This window comes from Erithacus rubecula (assembly GCF_903797595.1).
Source record: "Erithacus rubecula genome assembly, chromosome: 3".
NCBI classification, from domain to species: domain Eukaryota; kingdom Metazoa; phylum Chordata; class Aves; order Passeriformes; family Muscicapidae; genus Erithacus; species Erithacus rubecula.
Window position 1 is genome coordinate 41,088,837 of NC_136689.1, and position 23,045 is coordinate 41,111,881.

Below are 23,045 nucleotides of genomic sequence, written 5' to 3' on the forward strand. Positions count from 1 at the left end.
GTGCAGGGTGCGGACCGGACGCGGGGACAGGAGCAGGTGCAGGGTGCGGACCGGGCACGGGGACAGGAGCAGGGACAGGAGCAGGTGCAGGGCGCGCACCGGACGCGGGGACGGGACGGCCTCCCTGAGGGCCCCGCGAACTGCAGCCTCCACAATGCCCTTCGCCCGCCCCGCGCATGCGCGGCTCGCCCGCCCCGCTCCCGCCCGCCGCCGGGCGGGGACACCGCGGGCGAGGAGGCGGCGGGGCCGGGCCGGGCCGGGCCGCGGGGCGGTCGCTGCCGCGGGCGGCAGGTGAGGCGGCGCGGGGCGGGGGCCGGCCCGGACACCCGCAGGGGGCGGTTCGTGAGGGGGCGGCTGCCGCCTCTTTCCCGAAGGGAGAGCGGGTGATGGGGAAGGGGCGGAGCGGGACCGTGTCCCTCGTGGTCGGCGGTGACCCCGCGGCGGGAGGCGGACAAGCCGGGCAGGCTCCCGGAGCGGGGCTGTGCACAGGCGGGCAGCGAGAGCGGTCCGGCGCACAGCCCGCGGTGAGGGTGAGCGGTGCCTGCTCCTGCCGGCAGCGCTCGCTCACAACTCCGATAGCCTCCCCAGAGGTCAAAGGCGCAGCGGGTTTAAAGCTAGTGGGGCAGGTAAAGATGCAGTTCTGTTCTCCTGACAGGCTTCCTTGATGGCTGGGTGCCTTGGGACACCACCCCCCAGCCCCCCGACACCTGCCTTCGGCTTTAAAAGCTTAGCAATGGATTTGCGGGTTTGGCCCCGATGGATACGGATGCCGGGTTTATCTGTCACTCCCTGCGCCTTTGTAGTTACTGCGTGCTGACTAAGCATGGTGGAAAAGTTTCTCCTGCCTGTGTCAGCTCTGGATGCGTTGCACATGCATGTTCCGCGGCTGGGCTCTCCGGAGTCTGCTGGGTCCCCTTGCTTCCTTCCAGCCCTCCTCATTTAACCCACTGTTTAAATAAGCTGTGAAATTAAAGGCTACATGTTTGGAAAAATAAATAAACCCGGGAGGCACGCTCTTCTCTGGTGATGAGAATAAGAACTGTATCTGAACAACTGCTCAAGCCAAGGAAATGTATCAGTGTTTTCACACCACTGCCATAGTTGGGTAACTAGTGACAAATGCTGACTTTTAAACAGTGACTGCTGACTTTGGTAATAAAACAGAAACAGCTCCTTTTAAGAGCAATCTCAAAACGCTTGAACTGATTGATTAGCTTGTTAGCTCAAGCCTTGACTTAGCTGGGAACCAGCAGAGCTCTTATTCTCTGCAAGGACGTTCGCCCTGAAACAAATCTGACTTATGCTAAACACATCAGCTGTAAGACAGGGTGCTTATTTTGCAATGCCATTTTCTAAACCGTGGTAGATACCAAATGCGTGAACTAGATAGAGGAAAGCTGCTTTGCAGTCTGCTTTTCTGCCAGAGTGCATTTTGAACGGCTGATGATTGCAAGGTGGCAGTTTTACTCGGAGTGTCACTTTTGTGTTTTAATTAGCTGTCATCAAAGCTGGAGTTCAGTTACCAACACTTGTGAAGTGTGCCATGAACGTGCACTCTAGGTGCCTGGGTAATGTTTTGGGACTAATTATTAGAGCCCACTCTCTATTAAGCAATGTGCAAAATGGATTTACTATATGGAAATCTATTTCCAGTTAAATTTCCAATCTCCTGAGTTGCATCTCATTGTGAACTTACTGAGGTTTTCTTCAATCATTTGAAGGAAATTGAATATTGTCATTCCCCTTTTTCTTACCCTTTTTCTCTTAAAAATTTTTGCTTTAAAGTGTTCCATAAGTGCTGTGGGTTTAAATGGTTCCCTATGACATCAGCCCACATTCAGTTGCTGCTCCCCAGAGTTTGTAATGTATCTGGCCTGTGCTTTAACATAGCAAGGTCTTTGGAAGGTATTTTAAAACATAGAGACTTAGAGATCTTCCACAAGTAAAACAATCAAATGATCAGAGCTATAGATGACTTTTCTCAGCAGAAGAAACTGCTTTCTATTTAAAATGGCTTTTCCAGTCAGAGTTTATCTAGGCTGTGAAAGAGTGGATTTTTCTAGGAAGTAGTGGGAGGCAGGAAGAATCATGAAAAAGAAGGTGGCGCAAAGGAGAGCATTAAATCACAGAGTCAGAACCAGATCAGAGATCCTCAGTTATGCAGATAACATTTCCTCAAGAGGACAGAGATGACTCTCACACTGTGGGACAGTATTTTCTTAGGTTGTCTTCCAGGGTGGTTGCAGAATTCAGTGTTGTAGTTCACATTGAGAAGTGGAGTGGATCTGTGGGCCCACAGAGGTCAGGGAAGAGTGGGGCTAGGAAGGGTCAGTGGGGGTTTGGGAGGATGAGTGGTGCTCTGTTGTTTCTCTGGCTGCCTTCCTGGGGAAGCCACTGGCAGTCCCTAAGGGACTTTGCACTCTTGGTACAGAGCACTGACTGAGGGTTACCATTTGTTGGTGGTTATGCTGTGCTGGGTGAATGCATGACATGGGACTCTCTTCCTTCTCATTTTAGGTCTTCCCCCCTTCCCTTCACCTTCTGTGGCAGAACGTGTTCCCTTCTTCTCCAGCAGCACACCACCTGCTCCAACACCACTTTGTACCTTCCCTGCACAGCTGTCTCTCCCTGTCCTGGAAGCCAACTGGTAGGTGTGAGGGGCTGCAAGAAGGCAGGTTTCTTTCTTTGCCTTGCAAGCACGCAGGTTGTGCCTGGTGGCACGGGCGGGGAGGGAGGGCCATTCACACCTGTGAGCCCAGCCCTGCCCGTGTTTGGCGCAAGCTGTGAGCGGGGCTTTGAGCTCAGCACGGGGGAGGCTCCGCCGCCTGTGTTCAGAGCCAATTACTGGACGCAGTCTGTGTATGACAAGCTTCAGTTTCATTAGCTGCCTCCCAGGAGTATCGAGCTGTGCGGCTCACCTTTGCAGAGATCAGAGTCTCCTCTGTGCTGTTATTAGGTGTTTTTAAAAATAGCTTCATCAATCCACTTTAAAAGAGCTGGTCTGCTCTGATAACAGTGCCTGCTGGTGCTTTTCCAGATAAGGAACTTGTCACTTTTCCTGCTGTCAAACATGCAGCTTCTGCCCTATTTAGAATACAGTATAAAAAAAGACTACAGAATAATCACCAGTCTTGAGTACAGATTTATGCGTTTAGTTTAGGAACAACTGAACACTCCTTATTTAACTGCTTTGGACAGTATTGGCTTATGAGGAAGTTAGGATCAAGCTAAATACAGAGTTGAAGATAATAACTTCACATACCGGTGTCTTGAGGAAATATTCATGATAATGTCTCTTATATAACAAAATTACAATAGACCAAAGATATGTTTTTTTCCTTTCTGTCCCAATTAGAAGGTCATTAGCTTTAAGAAGAATCTGAAATATTATGTTGTTAATGTATGTATATCATCTATACAATGGAGGGAAGCAACCAAATGAAATAGTGTAAAACCAATTTTAGTCTCTTTTGGGGGTCTGAAGAAAAGTTCCCAGCAGTATCATGAGGAAAATGCAATTGCAGGACATACCTAGTAATTAATTCTATAATGGTGTATGCAGGAGCAGTGTTCTAATTTACACATTTCTTTGATGTTTTGTGAGCAGATGGCATTTTTAAAAAGGTCTATTAATTCTGTGGGAATTTGGTAATGCGTAATTGCAGGGGGATCAAAAAACAGTACTAGTCAAAGTGAGGCTCCTGACTTCCCTGTTCTCAAAAGGGAGACAGTCCTCTGCAGCCTCATTTTTAAGCCACTATCCTTTTAGAAAGACTTTCTTAAGAATATTCACCAGTGTCCTCAGGATGAATTTGGAGCTTGCTGATTGGTCTTCATTAATTGGACTGTTCTCCATGAACCAGTCACTTGTTATGACAGGTCAAAAGTACTGCAGTGATCATGGCTTATTGTGGAACATGGTACATTGTGGGTTTTCATAAAAAAGCTCTTTACTCTTTCCCTTTTTCTCACTTGTTTCATGGTTCCTTTCCTTTTATTTTTCCTTTCTGGTTCTGTCTCTTTCACTGCACCTTTGACTTGGTTCATGTACTTCATGCACTTGCTTACAGGGTTTGCAGCACAGGACCTAAGTACCTATTTGCACTGTGACATCAAAGGATCACATTTTGAAATTACAACTTTTCCTTTGAACAAGAAGAAAAAAGGTTCCTGGTTGCTATGGTGATGAGCACTATATAAATGCCTATAAATAAATAAAGTAAACAGCTGATTCATGGACTTTGATTTGCACCATTTTTTGCTGTTCTAATGAGATATAATTAAATATCAGAATGGGAGGAAGTGACTTTCTATCAATTTTATTAAATACATGTTATGCCTTCTCTTTGACAGTATTACAGCTGAGAATGAATAAATAGTAAGATGTGTATTTTTCTCTCTGTAGGAAGTTGATGGTTTGGAAAATCATAGTCTAGTATTTATAAAAAAAACTTTTAGATGCCAAAAGGCACTCCAGTAAAAAGGTGGTGTCCATTTTCAGTTTAATCAGAGCATACATTTTGAGCTAAATTCCTATTTTTCTTATCTCTAAGAGACTGTTATAGCTGTTGCAACATTTAAGTTCCAGTCAAAAGTGTCTATAAATGTAATTATGTTCTTCTGCAGTATTTGAAACCCCACTGGTGCACAACAACAAAACTTGAAAATGTCACTGACTTTTTCTTTTATGTCAAAATGACAAAGGCACAGTGAAAAGTCATATATTCCTTGTTGTAGTTCGAGGAGGAGGGGGAATTGGCTTTTTCATAACCTTTTTGTTCTCAGGTCTATGATGTAAAAGTAGCTTTCTCTCTCTGCTAAAGGTGATAATTGTGAAATGGATTGGATGGAGACAATAAACAGTGCACTGGAGTAATCCCACACACAGGTGTTTCTCACTCAGGAAACAGGTGTACTTCCATTAACAGCAAAGGAGAGTCTATAATGAAAGGAGCTGTCCTTGGGGGAAGGAAAAAAGATATGTGTGATACACAGAGCTACTCCTTGGTTAAAGAATCAGTCTGGTTTCTTGGTGGAAACTGATTTTGCTGCACTGGCTTGAAGAGAGATTTCCTCAGCCCTGAGCTGTGGAGTGCAGCTTGTGCACTGACAGGGAGTAGATCTGCTTTCTACCACAGTCACAGCTTTGCATTCAAAGCAACTGTCAAATTTCCAAAGGACTTGGAGGACTATCCTGTCCTATTAAACAATGATAAAGTAACACCACATCCTTCACTGTCTTCCTTCCCTCTGTGCATTCAGATTCATGTCTGTTTGCTTTACTAATTGCAAATATATTTGACTAAATACCTTTTATTTCTAAGCATGGGAGGACAAGGACACATGGTAGGTTTTTGCAGTTACACACAACTACTTATCACAGAGCAAAACGTGTCTCCACACAGCTGCAGAAGGCAGGGGCAGGACAGGAGCAAGGAATGGTGTCCCTGAGGGTCCCACTTGAGCAGTGACAGCCTGCTCCAGTTTGATTTACTTTTCAGAGGCCTGTCACTTTTGTCACAGCAGAGCTGCTGCTGTGGCCAGGCTGGTGGTGCTCACCTGGAGAACAGCATCAGTGAAATAGCCACAGAGCTGCTTTTGAGCCTGGAGTTTTCTGCCATGGGACTGTGCTCATCTCTCAGAGGGTGGCACAGTGTCCCCACTCTGACCCTGTGCCCACCACAGCACTGTTCCTTTTAGGCCTGAGGCTGGAGCAGGTCGTGCCTGCTGGAATGTGATTTGTACTTCACATGGATCAAAGGCAGTTTTACCTGGATTGAGGGTAGTTGACACTCAGTGTTTGACTTGCATGACTGACAGTGGACAAGGCAATCCAAGGTTTCTCCTAAGAGAGTCACTGCAGAGACTGATGAAGTTTGCAGGAAACCTAAACCCAAACAGAATCTGCTGCCTGCCAGAGCAACAGGGACATGGGAAGGGTGGCAAGCAGGGACTCTTGCATGTGCTTCAAGTTTGCAGCTACTCTCACAGCTAACCACATGGTTTTGGTGATCCTGGAGACTAGGCTGGTACTAGAGCAAGACCAGGCTCCAGAGTCATTGACAGAAATTTCTCAATTGACAAGCAGCATTGTTAGTAGTACATACTGCCTTTAATGGAGAGGCATCTTTATTTAGAAGTCTTTCCTTCAGGGAAGGATGAAATATACATATAGATGTAATGAACAGGACAAGCTGGAGCTGTTGCATATTTGGTTTTCTGGCATGGTTAGGACAAAGGGTGAATCATGTACCAGATTTTTTTTTTTTCCCCGTTCCTCAGAAGCTCTGCTTATATGTGGTTAGGATTTTTTTCAGTCAGAATTTTTTTAATAGATAGATATGATCCAGGACCATCTGGTGGAATTTACTGTTGTCACATCTAGGTTTTCTGATGTATTGCCTGTCAAGTTATGTTGTATGTTCAGATGAATTTCTCATATGAACTGCTGACAGCTACTGACAGCTCTGAGATGGGAAGTTGGAAGCCTGGGGGGAAGAACAGAGGGGCAGAGCTAGCTTTAAAAATGTAACTTTGATTGCTTTTGATTGGTGGGCTTTTATTTCTGGTATTTATGAGTGACTTTTTTAGTGAAGAAAGGTGAATGAGTGAGCTGTAAACCAAGTGTACCTAAAGTACTATAATTTTACTTGGAAGGTCTTGGCAGTCCACCTGTAGTTTTGTTGTTGATCTTTTTTTCTTTGACATTAGGCTCTGTAGTCTTCCCCTATCTTTAGCTCTCCATCTGTAGAAAATCTCATATCTACTTAAAATGCAGCCTTTTCTTCATCCTTTACTCCTCAATCCTTTTACAGTTCTTCTTTAGAAAGATCTCAGAATATTTTTTTATTTATTAGGATACCATTGGGTGTCCTGATAATCATAGTATCTCATTATGCTAATCCTTAATCCTAATAATTTTGTAGTAAAATAAACTTAGATTTTTGACAAATTCTTATTAACCTTTGCAGACAGGTCACATGTATAGAAGCAATGTGTAACTCTAAAATAACTACAGTAATTCTTTTCTTGCTGGTGTAATACTCAAATAATTAATTAAAGTAGATGGTTTTTGATGCAGAGGTCCACAGTGCAATTGCATTTCCTTACACACTGGCAAAGATAATGCTCTGTTTTGTAAACCAGAATCCCAACAAGCTATAAGCATTTCAGTTTTGTTCTTCATTTTTTTTCTGCCATGATTTGAAGCTCCAAGTAGCAATTATGGGCTGGTGACAAGATAAATTTCACAACTTGTTGTCATTCATCATTTTTCAATTGGCTAGATCAGAAAAGAAGTGATTTGTGTTTGAACTTTAAAGGTTTTTAGTTTATATAGTACTGGTAGAAAGCATAGTACAGGTATTTCTGAATGGGTTGGGAGGAAGCCTGTTTGTAGACAGAGGAGGGATTGCACTGCCAAGGCACATCCAGGTGTGGCTCTGAACACAGACTCACCCCCTTTTCTCTCAAAGCTGTCCTGGTTATACCAGGCCTCCTGCTCATTGCATCCTGCCTAACCAAGTGTTGGTGAAGTTGGAAGTCAGCCTTGAAAAGGAAAAAGATTTATTCCATGGAAATTTTGGATCTTGAGATGACAGTCCCCAAGCTCAGAGGCTCTTGCTGAGGAAGGAGCTGGAAAGCATTTACTTGCCTGTAGTTATTCCTGTGAGTCCTTTGCTGCTTCCTGGTCTGGGCACTGCAAGTGCCCTTCTGTGGCAGCTGAGAGAGGGACCACTGTTGTGTATTCCACTCTTGTTCCATGCTTCTAAAGTATCAGAAAAGGAGTCTTGGAAATGGTCCCACTGCTATGCTGTCATAGCGGAGGGATTGGGTATGCAAGGGTCAGTGTAAAGACACAGCAGCACTCCGTGGTGGTGGTGGTCTGTGTTGCATGGAGCACTGTTCTCATACTGCTCAAGCATCAGCTCAGATATTTTCAGAAGGAAACCCCATAGATGGAATATGGCCAAATCCTTTGCCTGTAACATGTTTGATAGCACTGCAGGGTGGCAAAGCTGATCTTCAGTCCTTAAATGCATTAAATTAACTCTGGGCAGTCTTGCTGAGAAAAGGGTAATGAAGCGGGTCCAAAATGGGGCGTGTGCGCTCAAGTGCGTGCTATGGGTTTAATGCTCCAGGCAGCATTCCTGCAGGCACATGGCTCAGGAGCAGCCAGGTCATGGAGCACACTGTGCTGTTTGTTAAATGTATTGCAGACCACAGGTGCAGCCAGAATCACTTAGCCAGGCATAAAAGAGAGAGTCAGTTAGGAAGGAGAGCAATCCCATCAAGAAAAACTTGTGAGAGGAGCTGGATGCAGTCTGGCATAATGCTGGCTGTGGAGGATGTGTCCTAGTCAATACCCTCTCAGGCCCTGCCTGTAGCAAAAATTTCAGCTTCTGATAATGGAGACTGATGAGGATCTCAACACATGGATTGTGTTGTTTCAGGTAGAGGCAGCACCTGAACAGGTCTGCAGTGACTGACGTTGTGCAGTCTTCATCTTTACTTCGTGTGATGAAGAGGTGGGAACGTGGAGATTACTTGAAGCACCTGGCTAGAGGCAGAACATCATTTATCAGAGTTCCTTTGTCTGAAGGAGTACACATCCCATATATAATTCAGAAACATTTAAAAATAGGGAGCTGCTGTCTTTTAAAATCAGTGAGCACCCAAGTCATATCTTGCAATATGTCTAAAATGAACCAAGAAAATGTGCATAAACAATACTGATAAAACTAAGCCCTTTATAAACTCAGAATAATGTGTATTTTCCATGTTTAGGTTGAAACACTGGGAGCTGCACGTGGATTTATTCTTGTCAGTTCTTCTGAAATCACATTTAATAGAGATGTTCTTTTCAGATGTGATCCGTGAACAGATTTTTTTGTTTTTTTCTTTTGCAGTAAATGTTGCTTCCCCCACTTTTTTTTTTTTTTCTTCTTCAAGTCTTTTCTTCCTTCTTCTAATTTAAACCTGATGATGTTATGCTATAGTTAAATTATCAGAGAGGGAGCGTGATAACAATGTCCTCCACCTTGTTGTAAAAAAATCTATTTTTGTTTTCTGCAGTGTATTGAGAGAAAGATAAACGAGCAGGGTGTTGCCATCCTTTATCACAGTCAGAATGATAAATGACATGTCCTGGAAAGTTTAAAGATGTGTAAGAATGCAAATCCTTGGCCCTACAAGGATGTGTGTGTGATAGTGCTGATCCAGCCAGGAGTTAGGCACATCCTTAAATCTAAGCAGAAGCATTGCTTCCATTGGGTATATATACCTGGCACCACGCTGTGTGGGGTAAGCAAAGCTCATTCTGTGAAAGGAGGTTTGGCTTGTTTTAGTGGCTTGAAGTGGGATAAGAGAACGAGCCTTTTCCTGTCCCCTTGAAGAGCAGTCTGAGGGTAGTGCAGGTTTAGCTGTTCCAAGTTGCTGTCCTTGCCTCAACAACTGATGCCTATGGAAGTCCTGATCGTTTGATACCTTACAGTGCATCCCTCCACTTCTCACTTTTCACACTGCTTGTGTCTGCTAACCATGAGCAGAGAGCCTTGTTCTTAGCAGGTGATACAGCACTGCAGCCCCTCAGCCTAGAAGGTGGAAGCACTAGAAGAGACTGAGGATGTTACATGGGAGTGCATAACTCTTCCTCCCTAGTAAACAGGGAAATATGTAGAAATTCTCAATAATTCAAATATAATTAAAAAATAATTTTCAATAACTCAGCCAGGAGGGCAAACCCTGTCCTGGAGGGCATCAGGGACAGCATCACCAGCTGGGCAAGGGAGGGGATTGTCCTGCTCTGCTCTGCACTGGAGCGGCCTCACCTTGAGTGCTGGGGGCAGTTTTGGGAGCCACAATGTAAAGAAGATATTTAACTATTTGAGAGTGTCCAGAGGAGGACAATGAAAATGGTGAAGGGTCTGGAAGGGAAGCCTGGTGAGGAGTGGCTGAGGTCACTTTGTTCAGCCTGGAGGAGACTGAGGGGAGACCTCATTGTGGTCTTCAGCATCCTCAGGAGGTGAAAAGGAGGGACAGGTACAGATCTCTTCACTCTAATGACCAGTGACAGGACCTGAGGGAATGGCCTGAAGCTGAGTCAGGGGAGACTTACGTTGGATATCAGGAAAAAGTTTTCACCCAAACAGTGGATGAACACTGGAAGAGGCTCCGCAGGGAAGTGGTGACAGCACCAAGCCTGACAGAGTTCAAGAAGCATTTGGACAATGCTCTGGGGTATATGGTAATTCTGGAGATATTCTATGTGGGACCAAGAGTTGGATTCAATCTGATGGGTCCCTGCCAACTCAGCATATTCTATGATTCTATGATCTTTTCTCTATCTGGTTCTTTTTCTGGTCCTTTAGTGGAAGTGCTCTTTTCAGCTGTTTTCTTTCCTCTCCTATAGTTCATTTTCTTACCATGTTTCTTGCTTCTTTGTATTTGATGTCGTGTGCTTTCTGAGGATGCAGTGTGTTCTCTGCTCTGGTTGCTGTCCACATATTCCTGGTAGTGTGAAGTCATCTATTTCTTTCCTCATGGATTTGAGCTAGTTTTCTAACTGGGAGGTGATATATCATATTTGTGTGCTGATGGAAATGTTTTTATTTGGCTTTTTGGTACTGAATTAGATGTCATCCCTCTTACATCCTTAAGACTCTAAAGGAGAGATGGAGGCTGAGTTTTTCTGATGCACTGATTTTACAGTATCCGTTTCACTGAATTACCATCAGCTGATCCAACAGCATTGCAGCTGGCACTGAAATTCTCACATTCTTCTCCTGTGTTTTAAGTGATTTTGTTTACTTCATACATTGCAATGAGGTTTCAAGCTCATGACTGGAAATTTCTTGGTGTTTTATTGATAAATACAGATCAAAAAATAATCTCCCTGTTTGGTCTCTTTTTTTTTTTTTTTTTCTAGAACAGTCTTTGAAGTTTGCACATTCTTCTGTTGTACATCATTTGTCAAAGTATGTGGTTTTTTTTGTTCTCTATTCCCCTCCTATTATTTCTTCTCTTCCCTCCCTTTATTTTAGTCCTAAGCCTTCCTAATTCTTTTGAGTTGTTTTCTTTAGGTTTGAGAAGAGACACACCTGAGTTTCAGTATAGTTGGCTATTTAGAGTTAACTTGGAAATTTTCCTTACAACTGCAAAGAGCTCAGTAATTTGCCCCTTCATCTCTTCAGGCTTTTTCCAGTGTCAACTGAAAAGTTTCCCGAACTTTTCCCATCCTGCCTCCAGCTTTCATTGCCTTTTGACCATCTTGTACTCCAAAGCTTGCTTTGTCATACCTGTGAGAGGCTGCACTGCACAATTGTCACATCCAAACCAATCCCTTTTCCATTGTAAAATGTTTCAGCTTTTCCCTTCAAAACACAGATGCAAGTGTTCTTGTCTCCTCTGGCCTTTGCCTTATAAAACTGCAACAGAGATCTAGGTACTCACTGGCAGCTGGACTTCTCTGCTCAGTTGCATCCAGGAGCCCCTTCATCAGCTGCTAGATGTTCTGAAGGCCACATGTGCATAAAAAGGGGCCAAGGACCATTTTGATATTAAATAAGGATTTCTTGGTTCTTGTGTGGAGGTGGGATATATGGAGTTTGCAATTAAAGATGAGAGGAATAAGAGTTTATTTGATAACAGAAGAGGTTTCTCGTATTTATGAAAAATTGGTTTTTGTACCACCCAGGTTACTTGTCAAAGTTCAGCTGAGAAATGTTATTCTCAGTGAAAACAAATAGTGTGTTTTCAGTTGCAAAGATTTCTTTGTATATGATGTTAATTGCCTTTCCATCTTTTTACTGTTTTACCTTAACAATTTGATTACACCTGTATTTTTGCTCTCAAGAGACAGTGGGTGTGATACAATCTCTGTTTTAAGCTGTTACCATGTAATTAGCAGGGTAAGATGTCTCTAAAGTCTGATCTGCTGGCTTCTTTCCTGCTCAAGAAGCAAAGAGCAGCTGAATTACGGGATCTGAGTCCTTGACTGGAAGTCCTTGTGTAAATTTGGCATGGGCTACTTTTTTTTTCAGAGAACCATCTCTTTCTTCAGCTTAGAGCTGTATATTAGGACCATGCTTTAATGACATCAAGAAATTATGACATGTTTTCTGGTTATGCTCTATGCACCCCTTGTATAAAGTGGTCTTGTACACAGATTTTCTTACTCATCTGGTTATGTTCTCTGATAATAAACCATGTGGGTTTTTACTGAAAAGTAATCTTTGCTCTCCCGTCTCAGAGCTTCTAAACCAGACTGTTTGGGATATTTCTGCTACATTCTCCTCAAAGCCATGCTGTGAGTTTTTAATGTCTTCTGGTGCTAAAATTTCAGCCATTATGTTTTATGGCTCAATTTTGATTGCTCTTGGCTGAATAACACTTACTCTTGGCAGTTCAGTTCTCTTCACAGCTGTACTAATGTGAATGTTTTGTTCTAAGAGTGGTACTCAACTGAGAATTTAGACCTTGGTTTCTTTAGGCTCAGAGACTCCTGTGCAGTTTTAAGCTGTATGTGACTTTTGAATCACAGGTGACCAATGAAGTACTTAAGCACAGTCTATGTAACCTTGGAAATGGCTTGAAGGAATTTGAAATCAACTGCCTCTGTCCCTTCTTCTGTCCAGCAAAAAAAAACCCTTATGAGTTTGTGTGTAGGAACTGCACTCCCCCTTCAGAAGAGGAATGCACTGTGTATTGTCAATGATTCCCTGGATGTGATGGGGTTTTGCATGTGCTTCTGGGAAGCAGACAGTCACATGTAGTTAGGGAATGACCACAGTCCATCACGCAGAACACTCACTGGTAAAGCCTTTGATGCATTGGAAATGAGTGCGTTGTGAATTGCTTTGGGTCTTACTTCGCTGTTGTTTTCCCTCTCCCAGCTGGCCACATGTAATGGAAATTGAGTGGGATGGTGGTGGATTGTAAATTGAAATCCCTTTGCACCGGAAAATTAGTTTCCCTGAGCAGATGAGGCTTTCATCTGTAGCTGTGTGGACAAAAAGCTGTCCCCAGAAAGGTGTGTGACAGCACTTTCATGACCTCTTTTTTTGCACTGACTCATCTGTATCATAAACTCACTTTTGTGAGCCAAACCAGACTCAGGCTGTTCCCTCAGTTGTCATTTATTTTAATTTCAGTATATTCCTGCTTACCTTTCAGAATAGAGAGGAGGTGTGGCAGGAGGGAAGAGGAGGAGTGGTAAAAAATAAAAAGGTGCACAAAGATTAATTTGCTGTGTAATTTTCTCTTCTAGAAGAAGGAAGAGACACACCTGGGAAAATAGGTTATCTAAGCACACAGATGAAATACTGTCCTTTCTAGCAGGCTCTGTGGTGTTGCACTGAGGCAGTCACTTACTCAGCACTAAAACTATATGACCAGATTCATTTTGAGGAGGCATGATGTGGTTTTCTCTGTGTGTCTGCATTTATTGCCTTTAGCTAAGTTAGAGTCCTTGGTGCTTATCACTTTTTAATGATTTGTTCTTACCTCTGCTCCTTGCTTCCGGCTGTTTGTTCTTTACTACCTGAGAGTTAATAGAAAATGAAGATTGGAGTTGCTCTCACCTTTCCTTCTCCTGTAAGGTTGCCTGGGACAGTTCCATACACATTTATATATGGCTTTGCAGCATCTTGGCTTCTGACTCTGTTATGATTGTGTCAAATATAAAGCCAAAGCTGGGAAGCTAGCAGCTCATTGAAATTAACTTCTTTGAATGTATAAAATCACTGATTAATCATCTTTTAATGTGGGTATAAACATAGAAGAAATATGTAGCCTCTGTCTTAATTGTAATCTTTTACATGAATTTTGCAATAGTCATACATATGTATTATATACAAATATATATATACTTAGCACAGAGGTCACAAGGCAAGCTATTATACACAAAGTTCTTCAGTTCTTGCTTAATTTATGTGCATGTATTGTCCCATTGAAACTCTTGCATACATGCTTATTTTTAAGCCTTAAATATATCAAATGAGAGGGCTTTTATTTCAGTATATTTTGGGCTTTAGTTTAGAGGCTCATCACCTCGATGGTAAAGAAATGGTGGTTATTTTTAAGTCGCTCAGCAAGATGGTTCTTTTCTAGTCAGTCCTCAATCCCTGACTTCTGTGCTTTCTTGTTCCACAGACTTGCTGCAGTAACACATGTGCAGATTTGTGTCTTCGTAGTTGCAAGAGAAGCTTTTTGTGCTGTAGCTTTAATCCCTTTGCCTGGAAAGAAGGGTTGGCTACCTCAGCAGATTGTTCTGTCAGCCTCCAGGTCAGATTATAAGCACATCATGCTGCCACAGAAGGGGTGAAGCAGGATGAGCCAAGGCAGGAAGGTTGTAAATGTCCTCTATCTCTGACCTCTCCAGACTTGGGATAGGATTCACTGCCAATACATATGTATATTTTAGTCTTGTCTTCAAGGTCACTAGACCTTCCTCTTTGAGGCTGCTGGGTGTGACAGCACTTACGTTGTTACTATGGCTCATTTTAGGAATGCTTTGTTAGTGAGGGGGTTCAGCCCTGCTCCAGCCCTCCCTGTGCTGGCTGGCTTCTCTGGGGAGTGGCTGCATCAATGCCAGCAGAAGCCTAGAGATGGAAAAGCACATCCTGATGTAGGAAGCTGCCTGGAGAGCCCTTGATTCTTGAAATACTCTGTAAAGTAGCTGAAAGACCACTCTATTCCTGGCTTTGCAAATATCAGCACATGGATCCAGAGCTGTACAAAGTGAATGAGGGCAGATGTTTTTAACTGGAGCTGTCTCAAACAGCAGTTGGTTTATTTGGCTGGTGTTGCTCTTCTCTGTGGCAGTCAGGTTGCACATCAATTGAAGAGATTCTCATTGCCAAAGACTTGACTCAGCATTTGATGCAACTGAGGTGGCAGATCTTGCTGGTAGGAAGGAAGGGAACAGAAGTGAGCTGCTTTGGCAGGGTGTGGTAAGGAATCTCCTATCATGGAAGGGCCACAGGTGAATAGCAACTGTGTCAGTAGTTTTGCAGGTATTCCTCTTTCAACAGATACTTCCTGCTTTTTCTCAGAAACTTTCACCTTTTTGTGTGTATTGAATGTCATATAATCTATTTATGGGGGTGTTAAAACCTCCATACAAGTGGGTCACAAGTAGGGCTTGTATGGAAATGATACATTGATTTATTGGCGGGGGAAAAATGGAGAAAAAATTAACCGCCTTGGTTTTTATTAATATTCAGATAAATACAACAGCAAGTCTAATGCAAAAATTTTCCATCAGGTCAGGCTTGGATTTCTTCCTCCTGCTGCTGTGCCCTTGATAAATATGCCTAGATTCAATAGTCTTTGCATGAATTTTCAAGCTGCTGAAGGCATAAAGAAGCTCTTCTTAAGTATTGAACTGTAAATGGTTGCATACGACACCTGGAGGAGTTGAAATGGGTTTTTACAATTAATTCAGTGTATTCATTACACTTTTGCTATTGTGTGCAGTGGTTCATGTTGAAGCTGAGAAAGGTGATTCATTTGCTTTCTCCCTCCTGTCAGTAGCAGCAGTAGCCCTCAGAGCAACAGTTAATGCCTGGCCTGCAGCCATGTGTTACTACTTCTCTTCTGGGCCTTCTGATAATGCTGTAATCAGATGAGGGACCAGGTAAGCATTCTTCTTTTCCATAGGGAAAATCAGACTGGGATTTTTAAGTACTAATCAAAACCCGGTTGTTAGCATATTTTTTTAATTGGCCAGCTGATATTTTTCAGTCCTATGGTTTATGCTGTCAGAAACCTCCATTTTTTTTCCTCCTGTAGAAGTTATTTTACGATTTGTGAGACCTAATGCTCTGTTGTGAAATTTCATATGACTGTCAGCAGCCCTGGAATGTGCTCTCCACCCAGAACATGGATGTTTTGTGCTCCCTTAGAGTTGGTCTAAAAGGTTACACTGCAGGGAGGGTATCCTGTGGTCCTGTGCTCCTATCTGTTGTTAATAGTACACTGCTGTCCTTGGAGTAGGGTTGGGTTATGTGCTGGCTGCATCTTTTGAAATGTGAGGATGTGTTGTACAGGTGTGGCTGAAGGGGGCGTTGGAGGCAAAACTATCAGTTTGCAATTATGGGACTCAAAATGGCAGAAAAGCTTTTTATTTCCCCTGATTTGATTTAGATTCTCCTTTAGCTTGGCTCTGAACTATTTTCCTGTCATGCTGCTGTTCTGGCTACTTCCAGGCATTTGTCAGAGACTGGCTAATTGAAGCACATGCTCCAGCTTGGATCGAAACTGCTGTTTTGATCAGGACTGTAAATGATGTTACTGCTTCCTTGTGGAGTTCTTTCCATGAAGTACTAGGACTTTGATTTGTAGGTTTGGGTTCTCAAGGTTTTTAAGAAAGCACAAAGTCTCTGAATATAGAAAAAGTGGAAGGCTAGAACAAAGGCAGCTTCAGGAAAAGGTCCTGTCATAGAATATTCTGAGTTGGAAGGCACCTAAGTCCTGGACTTTGATCCTTGAAGCCCTCCTGTAATCCTGCTTGTGAACTGAGGTGTTCTCATCAGTTCTGGAACAATTGCAGCACATTTGCAAACCAGTTGCATAATCCAGTGAAGGCAGTCAAATTCTTGGACTTCTTAAGCCCTTCCTTTTGATACTTCCACACAGTTTTTATATGTTCACCCCTATAGATCTAAGTGCCTGTCAGTTCCTGAAAACCAAGTTTTGTATTTCTGTTATGTCTCTTCTTTTCCATACCTTGGCAACCCTATGATGTTCACATTCAGAGGTGTTTTTCCTTTCAATAGCTGTATTTTGCTGTAGTATTAACATGTTATTTTCCTAAGATATCTGCTAGACTTGCTGTTTGTTTCAATAGGAAAAGAGACTCTCTTCCTTTTCCTCCAACATTCCCAGGACAGGTCATTCTGACAGGGCCTCCAATTTGAGGCTAAATTGTTGGTCCAGGGGGGTGTCCCAGGCTTGCAGGAGGCCCCTGGACCTATTGCACAGCAAGTGTGGTAGGAATGGAAGGTGTGTGGGGAGCAGAGCATGTCAGGCTTGTGGCTATTCCTCCAGCAGCTCTTTGAGAGCAGCAGGGACAGAGCTGGTAACTTCTTTCTCTCTGTCCTTTACCATGTTTATTCTTTCAGTTGTGGTCTTGGAGGCCCCAGCTTCTGTCTTGAGCCCTGAAGCTCATGAATCCAGCCTTGGAATACACAAGAGGCTTTGATTGTTGGTAGATTTTTGACAGGAAGCTGCTCCCATATTAATGGATGTAGGTGTGGTACATCCCACCCAGAGCCCATTGACAGATACAGCTTTTTTGTCTGTAAAATGAGAGATGTTTCTCAGGTGAGGTTGAGGTGAAGTGCCATCTGAAAGAGGGCAGATGATCTTCCTGCTGCCTGGGCAAAAACAGTGAACAAATAGCAACTGTGGGAAGCACCAGGGTGAGGCTGTACCATCTTACAGGCAATGTTTTACCCTTGGTTTCTCATGTCAGTCTTGCTGAACATCATTGACTTACCAAACTGCTCCTATAAGCATGAATTATCTCAGATTCCCTTGCAGACACATTGGCACTAATTACATTTGCAGGTGTGCAGTTGGCAAAGCTGTAGGAGAGGGAATTGATTTATCTCTGTTACCCTGCTGACCTGTCGTTACTGATGGCAAAATGGGAACTTGAAAGAGCACAAGTGACACCTAACTTGAATCAGAACAGCTACCAAAGCCGTCTCCTGCCTTGGGAGCTTGCAGGTGACTCTGCCACACCTTTCTTGCCTCCACACACTGCATACAACTGCAGAGCAGGCCAGTGTGTCCCTGCAATGCTGCTAGGGTTGTTCCTAATAGGTATGAGCAGTTAGCTCACTCTAACAGAGTGAGCAATTTAGCATATGAAAAATTCAGATAGCAGGTAAATATATGTTTTGTATGTATAAAACATGCAAGTATCTGCAGAGGAGAATAAATATCTATTAATTTCTCTCTTAAGCCTGTCATTCTTGAAGCACTTGGGCAAAGTGGAGTTTGGCCCCCGAGATATTCTTCAGAAAAATACCTTTTACCCCATCAAAGTATATTCTTGTTTAGGAATTTTAAATATTTGGCTGAAGTCCTGGTCCTTTTGACATAAGTTTTAATTTTAGCTTCTACAGAATCAAAATATCATCCTCTCTGTGTGAACTCCCAGTCTTGGTGTCCAGAAACCAAGTGCTTCCATTGTGTTCTTTTTGTACTTATCAGTACAAAGACATTTTTGTTAGTTCAGGCATAATTTTTTTTTTGTGCTCTCAAACTGAATACACTTTTGGTTCAAAACCACTGCAAGAAGAATAATTTCTTATCGAGAGTCCTTCTGGGACTATAAATAATAAATGCTGTGACTCAGTGTGATGCAAGCTCCTCTGCAACATATATGTGCACTGAAAAGATTCAGTAAACAATGATTTACCTGCTCTTTGTCAGCCCTAAACCAAGAGGGATCTATTCAGACTTCCTTGCTAGCTTGATGAGTTTTGTTTGTGCTCTACTGCTTTTTAGGAGTTCTAAAATGTGGTGCTGTTTTTGAAGGCTGCAACTTTATGAGGGGTATTAAATATTCATCACATTCTTAGTTCTAAGCCAAGACCTCCTATTTAAACCTTACCAGATTGTTGTAGGTGCTGACTGTGAAGAGCTTGGGACTGCCACACTTAATGCCTTATGGTGCAATAGAAATGGACAGTTATTATTTCACAATTGCTGGAATTATTTGATCATGGTTCCTTCCCACCCCTTAATGATGTAGTTTTATGCTTTGTGATGTGGCAGATTGACAAACAGGACCCTCTTCAGGACTGGCGTTAAACTCTTTAACTCTATGCATTGTAATAAATTGCACCTAAGAAATATATATAATTCATATAATATAATTCATTCCAGAGGTAAAGAAGAAGCTTATTCATAAATAGAAGACCAGTCTGTATATGTTGTCCTTTCTTCTGCAGAAAAATAAAAGCTTGTCTAAGAGAAAGAGACCACACCAACATGATGTGTCTGGGTTATCCAGAATCCCACTGATAAAGTTGCTAACCAGCATCTGTGGGGTCAGTGGAAAGGCTCCTGTTAGCATCAGTGGCAGGTGGGGCATGCTGTGGAGCTTTCTGAACTGCAGAAAGCACAAAGTCAAGACGTGTTTTCTCAAGTGAAGTCAGCTCCTAATCTAACTCCACTCCTAGAGTTTCAAAATTCAGGGGAAAAATAGCAGACTTACTCCGCACAAGGCAACATCTTTGTATTCAGAGGGCAACAGGACAATGAGATGGTCTTAAAAAGAGAAGGGTGACTTTGGATTTCCTTAGTCCCAATAGGACAGGCTGAGGGCACTGTGTGGGCTCATTTGCTCATTTTTGTTTCCCCCAGAGAAATGTGACTGACTAGTGTCTCTCAGAGATTCATTCTCTCAGGGCAGGCATAGGCACATGCTGTAGTTTGAAGTCCACCTTTAGCACATGGGAAGAGGTGTTAGAGAACTTTTCTTCCTTTGTATCCTTCTTATTTTACCTGTTAGGTCTCAAAGGGAGAACCTTCACAGACAGATATTCAACAAGATGTGTCCTGCAAATATACATGCAGCACATTTACACAGCCTCATATGTTTGCTTGTGATCTGCCTGCAGGAGTGTTCCTGCAGGGCTGGGGTTGCACTCCTGTGTTTAATGGTGTGACTTTGTGCCCTGAGCCTTTTGGAGGGCTATGATGTGCATGTAGATCCCATTGTGGGATAAGAACTGGAAGTTCCCAGTCAGTTCTGTCTTGTTTGCCATCTTCATGAAGCTGCTCAGTCCCCACAGGTTCAAGCTTTGCTGTGAAGGTTGGTGTAAGGCACTCACCTCCGTGACTTTGTGTGCAGTAGGAGATTCTCTTATAAAGTCCTGGATAATTTCTGTGCCTTTGTGTTTAGGAATTACTTGTTCCACCATGAAAAAAAAAAACAAAACAAAACAAAAAAAACAAAACAAACAAACGAACAGACAAAAAAAAAAGCCCGAACAAAACAACCCCACTTTAGTACACAAATGCTGTTCCCTGGATCTCTGAAGGAGGGCAATCATAGCCTTGTTCAATTCTAAGCCATTTGCTGACCATCACAGCTGGGAAATTGCTTTCCTGGTGCCAAGGGAATTACTAGAAAGCATGACGAAAGGCTTTCACGTCTTCAAGCAAGGGGCATTTTTTCCTTTCTCTCCTATTGTTTTCTTCTTTTGTGTGAAGTGTTTGGAGTAGCGGTGGCGTTAATGATCCTCACAAGCAGGATTTCTAAATTTCTGTCCCCCTCGCCGAAGCAGTTTGCCGCCTGTCTCCCGAGACATGCTCGGCTCCGTGGAAAAGCGCGGTGGTGTTTGTTTCAGTGTGGCCGCCCGTCGGGGATTTGCAGGAATACTGCAGCAAATCATCCTGCATGCAAGGCTGACCTCTGGGAGGCTAACAAATTGAGGTGAGCCAGCTGGAGCGATAGGACACCGCCGGCACACAGAGCATGCTCAGACCTGGGGAGAAAGGTAGCTCAGGCTGCAGATGGTGCGCGGGTTACGGTGCCGAGAGCTCCTAGATGGGATTCTTGCTTTTTCTTTGTGGTGGTGAGGAAAGAAGAGGACTGGAGAGTGCTCGTTCCCCTGCAAAGCATAGCTTTAAGGTGTCTTCTTTTTTCTTTCTCCTGTGAAAAGAGGGGCACCGGATAGCATTTCCTGTTATTTAGCAACACCAGGTATGCGTGCATGTGCTGAAACACTGATCTACCAGTGATGGTACTTCCCAGACTAAAAGGTTGCAGATGCTCGGAATTACTGCATTTCTTTGCTGGGTGTCATTGTAACTGTGCTGTGTTTGCTGTGCTGATCACATACGGCTCTGAATTCAGTTTTACTGGCAGTCCTGCTTGCAGTGTACTGAGGAGAGGGGGGAGGTTGGCATGTTTTCGATGATATCTCCTCTCTCTCCCTTTCCATGCAAATTCACACTGAATCCCTCTGTGTGTGCACATGTGGGAAGGGAGTCAGTAGTCCATTCGTAATCCCACGTCTTTGTAGTCCCTCTTTGTTTGACTAGTGGTTTGCTTTATCATTTTTAAACAAAAGTCTAACGGGGAAAACATCACAGATACGGACTAAATTCTGTACGTTTGCAGAAATGTATTTCTTGCTGGACACGTGCTACTGAGGGATTACTTTTTTTTTAACCTTCCCCTAAAAACATGGTAATGTGGAGCTTGTGGTAACCAAGGAGGGATTTTCACTGTTCTTATTGGCCGAACAATTTTGGTTCCTGCTTAGGATTTGCAGCACACCGGAGCGGTCCTGGGCACGGTGCTGATGGAAAGCGGGGAGAGCTCAGCTGGAAATGCTGCTAAGCACCAGTCCCAGTACCCGAATAACACAGGTACTCTGCCCACTGGAGAGCACAGAAAGAAAGGGTAGATAAAATACAAATGGCAGCTAAAGCCCAGAGGCACAGTTGGAGCAGCTGAAGATCATTTGTTCAGTACTTTGGGATTTCGCATCACATTCTTTTAAATTCAGTCTTGCAGCATTAGTAAATTTTCCCTTCAGCCACCCCCGCTCCCTCTTTGCTTTAGGCAGAGCACTGAAGTAAGATAAACCTGCTGCTCTCTTGACACTTTTTTTTCCTGACAAAGGTATCTTGTTTGCAGACTAAAAGCAAGAGACCAGGAAAAACGAGAGGTTTTTTACTCATATAACAGGGCTGTTAATGACAATGTAACCAGATAGGTTTCAATGGGATACTCGGGTGAACAAAGATCAGCTGGAATGAACTCTGCCTGTTTAGCTTTCCCCTCCGTCTAGCCATGGCAATTTTGAGTAACTTGTGTTTCCATCTTTTGTCTTGGGACTCTTGGAAGGTGAACAAGACTTGAGGGGCTGAGAGACATACCCTTTTTTTTTTTTTTTTTTTTTCCCTTTTCCACCGTCTTAGCTCATTTTTCTTACATCTCTTGCCTCAAGCTTGTTTATCAGAAATGCATCTTTTTTAGGGAAATTTTCTGGAGGTCTGGGATTTTGTTTGAGGAAAGGTTTTCATACTCCATTATGGATGGAGAACATGGAAATGCAGATCTTAAAAGCCCAAGAAGTATTCTTTTTTGGTTTATACTTTTAGCTCAGCTTTGTGGCTTGCTTCTATGCATGACTGCTTAGTGTTAGAATTTTTTTTAAACCAGTTAGGTTGTAGATCAATACAGGGGTATCAACAAATATTAAATCAATAGCTGCTAGTCATTGGGAAATCTCTTCCTGTCCCAGCTTTCACAGATTCTGAAACAAAATGAAAGCTAACTTAGGTTTTCTATCCATAAGTGCAGCTGAGAGGTGTTCTGTGGCCGCCAGTCTTCTTCTGTTCATATGGAAGGTACTTTTGCAGTAGGGACCATTGCACAGTGCATCAGTGTCCTTGGTTGCAGTCTTGTATAGAAAGACTTATGGTTTTGCTTTCTATTCTTCGCTTATGCTGAACCATAAAAACTGAAGATGAACCTAATTTTGATCACAACTATCTGTACATAAGGTTTTTATAAGACAGGGTTTTCTTAAATATATTGTTACATTTTGATTTTTTTTTTCTGAATAAAACTCTATTTTAACTGTTTTTCTTGAGACTACATAGTCAAGATATTCTTATTTTTCATATCCTTTCTTTGTATTAGGCTTCAGTAATGATATTTTTATCTTTAACTGCTGGGCTTACTCCCTCTACAAGAATCTGCTCTTTTCCTGTTTAAAAAGTCAGCACTTCTACAGTTGGCTGCTTTTTACAAAGAAAATGTTCCAGTATATCAATCATTCAGTGTACCATCGTTGCTTTAATATGCTATGTACTGTGAAAGATATATGTATCTCATTAAATAAATAGAGTGAATAAGATGATTAACAGCTTTTTGGGCTGTGGGGATTGACTTGCTTCTAGTTCTTTGGGAATCTGTGACAGAGATGAGAATAAAAGCAAATTCTTGGCTGCTGAATCCTAACTCCCCCTCCTTCCAATTGGGAAAGTTGCCTTCTAGCAACTTCTGT

General features: G+C 42.9%; 1 protein-coding gene across 5 annotated transcripts in view; it reads left to right on the plus strand.

Annotated features, from left to right (window-relative positions):
• The first annotated feature begins 211 nt into the window (after positions 1-211).
• The window catches only part of POMGNT2 (protein O-linked mannose N-acetylglucosaminyltransferase 2 (beta 1,4-)), a 30,938-nt gene continuing 8,104 nt past the window's right edge, over positions 212-23,045 (plus strand). Inside the window, exons 1-2 of one of the 5 annotated variants that reach the window (XM_079301227.1) lie at positions 212-291; positions 2,518-2,647. The gene's annotated coding sequence lies outside the window, so the exon portion shown is untranslated. The other 4 variants (XM_079301231.1, XM_079301229.1, XM_079301232.1 and 1 more) reach the window with 4 other exon arrangements.